Raw genomic sequence first — 11121 nt, 5'->3', positions numbered from 1 at the left:
TTCAATTCTACGTCATACTGGGTGGGGTTAACCGACTAATAGGGATAAGTGTCCATATCTATTGAACCAAGCAAGGTAGAATCGAATTTATTTTTGCAGATGATAGGTTTTTATGTGCATATTAATCCACAAGCTGATCCAAGGTTCTATCGCTAACGGTTCAACTGGGTGGTGTTAACCGACTAAAAGGGATAAGTGTCCATATCTATTGAACAAAGCAAGACAGAATCGATTTTATTTTTGCAGATAGTAGGGTTTTATGTGTATATTAATCCACAAGCTGATCCAAGGTTCTCTCGCTAACGGTTCAATTTCTACGTCATACTGGGTGGGGTTAACCGACTAAAAGGGATAAGTGTCCATATCTATTGAACAAAGCAAGACAGAATCGATTTTATTTTTGCAGATGGTAGGTTTTTATGTGTGTATTAATCCACAAGCTGATCCAAGATTCTATCGCTAACGGTTCAATTTCTACGTCATACTGGGTGGGGTTAACCGACTAAAAGGGATAAGTGTCCATATCTATTGAACAAAGCAAGACAGAATCGATTTTATTTTTGCAGATAGTAGGTTTTTATGTGCATATTAATCCACAAGCTGATCCAAGATTCTATCGCTAACGGTTCAATTTCTACGTCATACTGGGTGGGGTTAACTGACTAAAAGGGATAAGTGTCCATATCTATTGAACCAAGCAAGGTAGAATCGAATTTATTTTTGCAGATGGTAGGTTTTTATGTGTATATTAATCCGCAAGCTGATCCAAGGTTCTCTCGCTAACGGTTCAATTTCTACGTCATACTGGGTGGGGTTAACCGACTAAAAGGGATAAGTGTCCATATCTATTGAACAAAGCAAGATAGAATCGATTTTGTTTTTGCAGATGATAGGTTTTTATATGTATATTAATACGCAAGCTGATCCAAGGTTCTCTCGCTAACGGTTAAATTTCTACGTCATACTGGGTGGGGTTAACCGACTAAAAGGGATAAGTGTCCATATCTATTGAACAAAGCAAGACAGAATCGATTTTATTTTTGCAGATAGTAGGTTTTTATGTGCATATTAATCCACAAGCTGATCCAAGATTCTATCGCTAACGGTTCAATTTCTACGTCATACTGGGTGGGGTTAACTGACTAAAAGGGATAAGTGTCCATATCTATTGAACCAAGCAAGGTAGAATCGAATTTATTTTTGCAGATGGTAAGTTTTTATGTGTACAATAATACACAAGCTGATCCAAGGTTCTATCGCTAACGGTTCAATTTCTACGTCATACTGGGTGGGGTTATCCGACTAAAAGGGATAAGTGTCCATGTCTATTGAACCAAGCAAGATAGAATCGATTTTATTTTTGCAGGTTATAGCTTTTTATGTGTATATTAAGCCACAAGCTGATCCAAGATTCTATCGTTAATGGTTCAATTTCTACGTTATAGTGGTTGGGGTTAACCGACTAAAAGGGATAAGTGCCCATATCTATTGAACCAAGCAAGGTAGAATCGAATTTATTTTTGCAGATGGTAGGTTTTTATATGCGTATTAATCCACAAGCTGATCCAAGGTTCTATCGCTAACGGTCCAATTTCTACGTCAAACTGGGTGGGGTTAACCGACTAATAGGGATAAGTGTCCATATCTATTGAACCAAGCAAGGTAGAATCGAATTTATTTTTGCAGATGGTAGGTTTTTATTTGTATATTAATCCACAAGCTGATCCAAGGTTCTATCGCTAACGGTTCAATTTCTACGTCAAACTGGGTGGGGTTAACCGACTAATAGGGATAAGTGTCCATATCTATTGAACCAAGCAAGGTAGAATCGATTTTATTTTTGCAGATGGTAGGTTTTTATGTGTATATTAATCCACAAGCCGATCCAAGGTTCTATCGCTAACGGTTCAATTTCTACGTCAAACTGGGTGGGGTTAACCGACTAATAGGGATAAGTGTCCATATCTATTGAACCAAGCAAGGTAGAATCGAATTTATTTTTGCAGATGGTAGGTTTTTATATGCATATTAATCCACAAGCTGATCCAAGGTTCTATCGCTAACAGTTCAATTTCTACGTCAAACTGGGTGGGGTTAACCGACTAAAAGGGATAAGTGTCCATATCTATTGAACAAAGCAAGACAGAATCGATTCTATTTTGCAGATGGTAGGTGTTTTATGTGTATATTAATCCACAAGCTGATCCAAGGTTCTATCGTTAACGGTTCAATTTCTACGTCATACTGGGTGTGGTTAACCGACTAAAAGGGATAAGTGTCCATATATATTGAACAAAGCAAGCTAGAATCGATTTAATTTTTGCAGGTTATAGCTTTTTATGTGTACATTAATCCATAAGCTGATCCAAGGTTCTATCGTTAACGGTTCAATTTCTACGTCAAACTGGGTGGGGTTAACCGACTAAAAGGGATAAGTGTCCATATCTATTGAACAAACAAGACAGAATCGATTTTATTTTTGCAGATGGTAGCTTTTTATATGCATATTAATCCACAAGCTGCTCCAAGGTTCTATCGCTAACGGTTCAATTTCTATGTCAAACTATGTGGGGTTAACCGACTAAAAGGGATAAGTGTCCATATCTATTGAACAAAGCAAGACAGGATCGATTTTATTTTTGCAGATGGTAGGCTCTTATGTGTATATTAATCCACAAGCTGATCCAAGATTCTATCGCTAACGGTTCAATTTCTACGTCAAACTGGGTGGGGTTAACCGACTAAAAGGGATAAGTGTCCATATCTATTGAACAAAGCAAGCTAGAATCGATTTAATTTTTGCAGGTTATAGCTTTTTATGTGTATATTAATCCATAAGCTGATCCAAGGTTCTATCGTTAACGGTTCAATTTCTACGTCAAACTGGGTGGGGTTAACCGACTAAAAGGGATAAGTGTCCATATCTATTGAACAAACAAGACAGAATCGATTTTATTTTTGCAGATGGTAGGTTTTTATGTGTATATTAATCCACAAGCTGATCCAAGATTCTATCGCTAACGGTTCAATTTCTACGTCAAACTGGGTGGGGTTAACCGACTAAAAGGAATAAGTGTCCATATATATTGAACAAAGCAAGACAGAATCGATTTTATTTTTGCAGATGGTAGGTTTTTATGTGTATATTGATCCACAAGCTGATCTAAGGTACTATCGTTAACGGTTCAATTTCTACGTCATACTGGGTGGGATTAACTGACTAAAAGGGATAAGTGTCCATATCTATTGAATCAAGCAAGGTAGAATCGAATTTATTTTTGCAGATGGTAGGTTTTTATGTGTATATTAATCCACAGGCTGATCCAAGGTTCTATCGTTAACGGTTCAATTTCTACGTCAAAATGGGTGGGATTAACTGACTAAAAGGGATAAGTGTCCATATCTATTGAACCAAGCAAGGTAGAATGGAATTTATTTTTTCAGATGGTAGGTTTTTATGTGTATATTAATCCACAAGCTGATCCAAGGTTCTATCGTTAACGGTTCAATTTCTACGTCATACTGGGTGGGGTTAACCGACTAAAAGGGATAAGTGTCCATATATATTGAACCAAGCAAGACGGAATCGATTTTATTTCTGCAGATGGTAGGTTTTTATGTGTATATTAATACACAAGCTGATCCAAGGTTCTATCGCTAACGGTTCAATTTCTACGTCATACTGGGTGGGGTTAACCGACTAATAGGGATAAGTGTCCATATCTATTGAACCAAGCAAGGCAGAATCGAATTTATTTTTGCAGATGGTAGGTTTTTATATGCATATTAATCCACAAGCTGATCCAAGGTTCTATCGCTAACGGTTCAATTTCTATGTCAAACTATGTGGGGTTAACCGACTAAAAGGGATAAGTGTCCATATCTATTGAACAAAGCAAGACAGGATCGATTTTATTTTTTCAGATGGTAGGCTCTTATGTGTATATTAATCCACAAGCTGATCCAAGATTCTATCGCTAACGGTTCAATTTCTACGTCAAACTGGGTGGGGTTAACCGACTAAAAGGGATAAGTGTCCATATCTATTGAACAAAGCAAGCCAGAATCGATTTAATTTTTGCAGGTTATAGCTTTTTATGTGTATATTAATCCATAAGCTGATCCAAGGTTCTATCGTTAACGGTTCAATTTCTACGTCAAACTGGGTGGGGTTAACCGACTAAAAGGGATAAGTGTCCATATCTATTGAACAAACAAGACAGAATCGATTTTATTTTTGCAGATGGTAGGTTTTTATGTGTATATTAATCCACAAGCTGATCCAAGATTCTATCGCTAACGGTTCAATTTCTACGTCAAACTGGGTGGGGTTAACCGACTAAAAGGAATAAGTGTCCATATATATTGAACAAAGCAAGACAGAATCGATTTTATTTTTGCAGATGGTAGGTTTTTATGTGTATATTGATCCACAAGCTGATCTAAGGTACTATCGTTAACGGTTCAATTTCTACGTCATACTGGGTGGGATTAACTGACTAAAAGGGATAAGTGTCCATATCTATTGAATCAAGCAAGGTAGAATCGAATTTATTTTTGCAGATGGTAGGTTTTTATGTGTATATTAATCCACAGGCTGATCCAAGGTTCTATCGTTAACGGTTCAATTTCTACGTCATACTGGGTGGGGTTAACCGACTAAAAGGGATAAGTGTCCATATATATTGAACCAAGCAAGACGGAATCGATTTTATTTCTGCAGATGGTAGGTTTTTATGTGTATATTAATACACAAGCTGATTCAAGGTTCTATCGCTAACGGTTCAATTTCTACGTCATACTGGGTGGGGTTATCCGACTTAAAGGAATAAGTGTCCATATCTATTGAACCAATCAAGATAGAATCGATTTTATTTTTGCAGGTTATAGCTTTTTATGTGTGTATTAATCCACAAGCTGATCCAAGGTTCTATCGTTAACGGTTCAATTTCTACGTCAAACTGGGTGGGGTTAACCGACTAAAAGGGATAAGTGTCCATATCTATTGAACAAAGCAAGACAGAATCGATTTTATTTTTGCAGATGGTAGGTTTTTAGGTATATATTAATCCACAAGCTGATCCAAGCTTCTATCGCTAACGGTTCAATTTCTACGTCATACTGGGTGGGGTTAACCGACTAAAAGGGATAAGTGTCCATATATATTGAACCAAGCAAGACAGAATCGATTTTATTTTTGCAGATTATAGCTTTTTATGTGTATATTAATCCACAAGCTGATCCAAGGTTCTATCGTTAACGGTTCAATTTCTACGTCATACTGGGCGGTGTTAACCGACTAAAAGGGATAAGTGTCCATATATATTGAACCAAGCAAGACAGAATCGACTTTATTTCTGCAGATGGTAGGTTTTTATGTGTATATTAATCCGCAAGCTGATCCAAGTTCTATCGCTAACGGTTCAATTTCTACGTCATACTGGGTGGGGTTATCCGACTAAAAGGAATAAGTTTCCATATCTATTGAACCAAGCAAGATAGAATCGATTTTATTTTTGCAGATGGTAGGTTTTTATGTGTATATTAATCCACAAGCTGATCCAAGCTTCTATCGCTAACGGTTCAATTTCTACGTCATACTGGGTGGGGTTAAACGACTAATAGGGATAAGTGTCCATATCTATTGAACCAAGCAAGGTAGAATCGAATTCATTTTTGCAGATGGTAGGTTCTTATATGCATATTAATCCACGAGCTGATCCAAGGTTCCATCGCTAACGGTTCAGTTTCTACGTCAAACTGGGTGGGGTTAACCGACTAAAAGGGATAAGTGTTGTTTAGGCCCGAAGCCTAAATTCTTCTTAATTTGCGCCACCCTAATAGCACCACTTTATCGACCCCTAGTTCGCCCACCTGCATGTATATGTGTACATAGATAGGGTTATGTTGTCCGTACACATATACATGCATGCCTGTACAACTATGTGGGGAAGCTTCCCCTTAAAACCGGAGACTTTTTCCGCGGTTCAACGGTTTTCCTCGACAAGGCAACCGTCTACTTTTTCAGCGATCGTTGTGCGAACCAGAGCTAACACCGTCCGAGGAGCCCCACCACATTTAATTATAAAAAAGGTAATTTATTGTTCAAATTTAATTTTTCACTATAATAAAGAAATTATTATAACGAGAAATATCTCTCGCCTTTCTTTTCCTTTCATTTAAATCTAACCTAAACGCAATTGTGGTGCCTCCACTCCGTTGCCGAATTTGCGAAACACCACAATTGTTCATGGTCCTTCGAGCCCGATAAGGAACCAGCGCCAATATAAAGTACAGTCCACGTTAAAATCCTGCATCCTTTGGTGATCACATTCACTTCTTGGTGATATCAACAGTTTCCGAACAAATCTTCCCACATACACTCAACATTTTCGATATATTTTTGGTGGTATTCTTCAACCGTTTGGTGATACGCGTCGTCCACACTACACACAACTTGGTCTTGGTGATATACACAACCCACACACTTCTTCGTGATACCAGCATTTTTACACGTTTGGTGATATATTTTGGTGGTATTTCAACAGTTTCTTGGTACACAACCTGGTAATTTCAAAGCCGCATCAAACAACAAATAAACACTCCTACACGCAGCAGCTACGTAAGTAATATATTTCTTGCCACTTTTTTTTTTTTGGTGTTTGGTGATTTTTGAGGTAAATTTTTATTTAAAAAAGTGCCGCGAGTGCTCCGAGCCCCTAAACAGTGAAAATTATCAGTGACCAGTCTGTGCGATATAGTGCCTCATTTGTGTTTTGTGCAATTGCTTTCCCCCTACCGCGTGTGTCGATCCGGAGTATTCCAAGACCACGGCAAGTTAATACACAAAGGTACCATAACCCCACTTTTTTGAAGGCACCAAATATTTTCTGTGAAAGCAATTACAGTGAGTCTGCACGAATATATCCACTCACGCCCACAATAATTTCTTTTTCACAAATTTTAGCACTGGTAATTTTCACTAATTCAAAACATTCTTTCATATATCGCGCACTTTGCACTTTGTCCCCGGCATACAACCCCCTCACAAATAAATTACCACATATAACAATATATACATATATTATTTACGTGCGGGTGGCGAGTAAGCCACACGGGTGTTTTATTCTTCCCTGGGAAAAACCAGACAAATCGGCCAAGTCTGACTCTTATAATTTAACAGCCAGATCAATATACATATATATATAATTTGCGTGCGGTTGGCGAGTAGGTTACACCATCGCCTATTCTTCCCTTGAAAAAATATCAGACGAGTCGGCCAAGTCTGAAATAAATAAAAGCGACCTTTCAAAGCATTGTTTCCATTTTTTTGTTCAAAGAATTAGCTTGTTTTAGTTGGGCAGGAAAGATTTGTTATAAAATGGAAACATATATCCGATCAGCTGAGTTAATCTCAGAGTTTGAACAGCAGTACAGCCTTATTCCAGAGGATAGCCATAATAAGCACACTCTTGCGATACAGCAAGAAGAGTTGCGCTCCTTATGGAAGAAGGTTAAGTCTGTGTTTGACTCACTGATGGGATCAGAAGATGTCGACGCAAATGATGTGTTGGCCATCCGGAAAAAACAGATCTCTACCTACGCAATATATATGCGATGCTTATCCACAATATCTGCTGAGGCAGAGAAATTTAAAAAAGTAGAAAATAGTGCTATCTCGGAGCAAGCACCCCCAGCCGCACCTCGCGGGCATAAGATCCGCCTCCCTCCTTGCGACACGGAGATTTTCAAAGGTGACTATTTATCATGGCCAAACTTTCGTGACCTGTTTACGGCCATATACATAAATAATTCCGACCTACAGGGGGTGGAGAAATTGTTCCATCTGAACAACAAGACACAGGGCGAGGCCAAAGATATTGTAAAAAAATGCCCTCTAACAAATGATGGGTTCGATATGGCCTGGAAAAACCTCTGCGAAAGATATGAAAACAAGCGTATATTAGTCAACACGCAATTGCAAATTCTTTTTAATTTAAAGAAGGTAGAGAGTGAGTGTGGGAGCGCGTTAAAGAAATTACATAGCGATATAAACAATTGTCTATCGTCCCTCAAGTGTCACAAAATCGACACATCCAATTGGGATGCAATACTAACTTATTTATGTTCGACAAAGTTACCGGAAAGTACCCTGGCTCTATGGGGACAAAGCATAGACCATAAAATGGACATATCGAAATGGGAAGATATGGACAAATTTCTATCAAATAGGTTTCAGACACTGGAAACAGTGTCTAGCTTCACTGGCACTAACGCCCAAAAGGGCCAAAAACCATCAAATACACGGCATCCAACCGAAACCCCCATAAAAATACTTGGTGCCTTCCAAACGAAGGTATCAAAACCTACTTCAAAATCAACATCTAGGGTTTTTTGTAAAATGTGCAAAGCTGAACACAGGTTACGGAATTGTTCCCGATTCTGTGATCTGATCCCAGTGGAGAGAATCAACTTCATCAAGTCCACGGGGGGATGCCTGAACTGCTTATCCCCAGGACACACAGTGACGAGGTGCACCAGTTCGTACAACTGTGCTAAATGCCACTCTCGTCACCATACGCTCCTGCATGCGGATACAGTTCAGCAAACTACGAGGTGCAATCCCTTTAAAGACGCGGATAATATCCCGTCAACTTCAGCACAAGCACAAAGAAGACAGGAATCGGGGCAACTAAATTCTTCTGCGAACCAGAATGTAAAATCCTGTCATGCTAATTCCAGCACAGGCGTGCTATTAGGAACTGCTCGCGTACATATTCATCATAATGGTACCGACTTCTCCGCGCGGGCACTAATTGATTCAGGGTCTGAATGCTCTTTCATGACAGAAAGACTAAAACGCAGAATCTGCTCAAGTGAAAGAGGCATCCACCATCGAGCTACGTTCACCAGTGGACCCGTGCTTTAGCTTGACTACTCCTGTTCTAATTTTAGCCAAACTAACTGGGAAACTGCCATCCTGCCATATCGAAACAATGACTATGCAGGCATTCCCAGACTTAGTTTTTGCAGACAAGAGGTTCTACGTCAATGAAGATGTAGACCTTATACTTGGTGGAGATATATATCCCCAAATTATACTAAGCGGTCTAAAAAAGAATGTACTTGAAACACTTCTTGCCCAAGAGACAGTGTTCGGTTGGATACTAACCGGTCGTATTGAAGCACCGAATCCAACGAAGAGCATCGTGTCATTTTACAACGAGGTCGCGTTGGACAACCAACTAAAAGCCTTTTGGGAGTTGGAAAATGTACCGAAAATTAAAAGCCCTAGCGACGATGACAGATATTGTGAAAAATTATATAGAGAAACCACAAAGAGAAATGAAGATGGAAGATATGTCGTGTCACTCCCATTTAGACAGGAATACTCGGAAGAACGAAAACTAACAGGGTCCCTTAAACGCGCATGCTCGCAATTCTATCGAAATGAAACGCGGTTAATGAAAAATCCGGAGTTAGGGAATGAATACATAAGGGTACTTTCAGAATACCAAACGCTCGGACATATGCACAAAATTAAGGGCACAGTCGCAGCAGATGACCCTGATAATTATTTCCTGCCCCATCACGCCGTGGTAAAGGCGGAAAGCACAACCACTAAAGTCCGGGTCGTTTTCAACGCTTCAAGTCCGACTGCTAATGGTACAAGTCTGAACGACGTTTTGCTCCCAGGCCCGGTACACCAAGCAGATCTCCGGACTCTCATCATTCGTTGGAGACTTTATCGGTACGTCTTCAACAGTGATATAGAGAAATTGTATAGGCAGATTTGGATGAACGATAATCATACCAAATTTCAACGAATTATTTTTCGAAAAGACATGAACGAACCAATAGGACTCTACGAATTAAAAACGGTAACTTTCGGAGTTAATTGTGTCCCTTATCTTGCTATAAGAACGCTGTTACAGTTGGCTGACGATGTACAAAGTTCCCATCCCACAGCATCAAACATACTCCGGCAATGTATGTATGTAGATGACGTCCTCGCAGGAGGACACAACCTCACCTCCACCATTATGGCAAGAAACGAAATTGGACAGGTTTTACATTCGGCAGGGTTCCCATTACGAAAGTGGACATCAAACTCGGAGGAGGTTCTCAAAGACATCCCGAAATCGGATCTGCTCAGCGAGGACTTCTTATCCTTTGAAGACACCAGCACAGTGAAAGCATTAGGTATAAGGTGGAACGCACGTGCTGACTTATTTTATTTCAAAGCGGGATCACTAAACAACCCTAACATGCCAACAAAAAGAGAGATCCTGTCAGTTACTGCCAAACTCTTTGACCCGTTAGGGTGGCTTGCCCCAATGGTCATGGTGGCAAAAATAATTATGCAAAACATTTGGTTAGAAGGTACAGGGTGGGACGAGCCAGTCTCACCAACGACATTGGAGCGGTGGAACACCTTCACCCAAGATTACCCGGAAATAGATAGGATTCGAATGCCACGTTGGGTACAATTCTCACCAGAAGACGAGGTTGAAATCCACGGCTTCTGTGACGCGTCGGAGAAAGCATATGCAGCAGCCGTGTACATGCGCGTCAAAAAGGAGAATAATGTTTATACACACCTACTTATGGCAAAAACCAGAGTCGCACCAGTGAAGACAATCTCCCTCCCACGTCTGGAACTTTGCGGTGCAGTATTGCTCGCAGAGATGATTGACTCAATCTGTAGGAGCGTCAAATTAGGACCCATCACCATTCATCTATGGACTGATTCCAGCATTGTCCTCGCATGGCTACGGAAACCGCCTTGTTCCTGGTCAACCTTCGTCGCACACCGCATCACGAATATCATCGACATGGTCGGAAGCAAGGACTGGCTACATTTGGATTCAGAATCAAATCCAGCGGATTTAGGAAGCAGAGGCCTACCAGCGGGTACAAGAGGACAAGATCCAATGGCCAGTACAGGAAACGGACTACCATACATCATATGAGGAGAAGAAAGTGAAAGCACAGTCGTATGCCGTCACACAGGCTGAACAAGAAGATATACTCGATCGTTTTTCAGACTTGCCACGAGCTCTAAGAGTCCTATCCTACGTAAGGAGATTTATAAAAAGAACGCATCCTAAAACAAAAACG

The sequence above is a fragment of the Eurosta solidaginis genome, unplaced genomic scaffold (genome assembly GCF_040869045.1).
Source record: "Eurosta solidaginis isolate ZX-2024a unplaced genomic scaffold, ASM4086904v1 ctg00001029.1, whole genome shotgun sequence".
NCBI classification, from domain to species: Eukaryota; Metazoa; Arthropoda; class Insecta; order Diptera; family Tephritidae; genus Eurosta; species Eurosta solidaginis.
Note: the sequence above shows the minus strand (reverse complement) of the source record.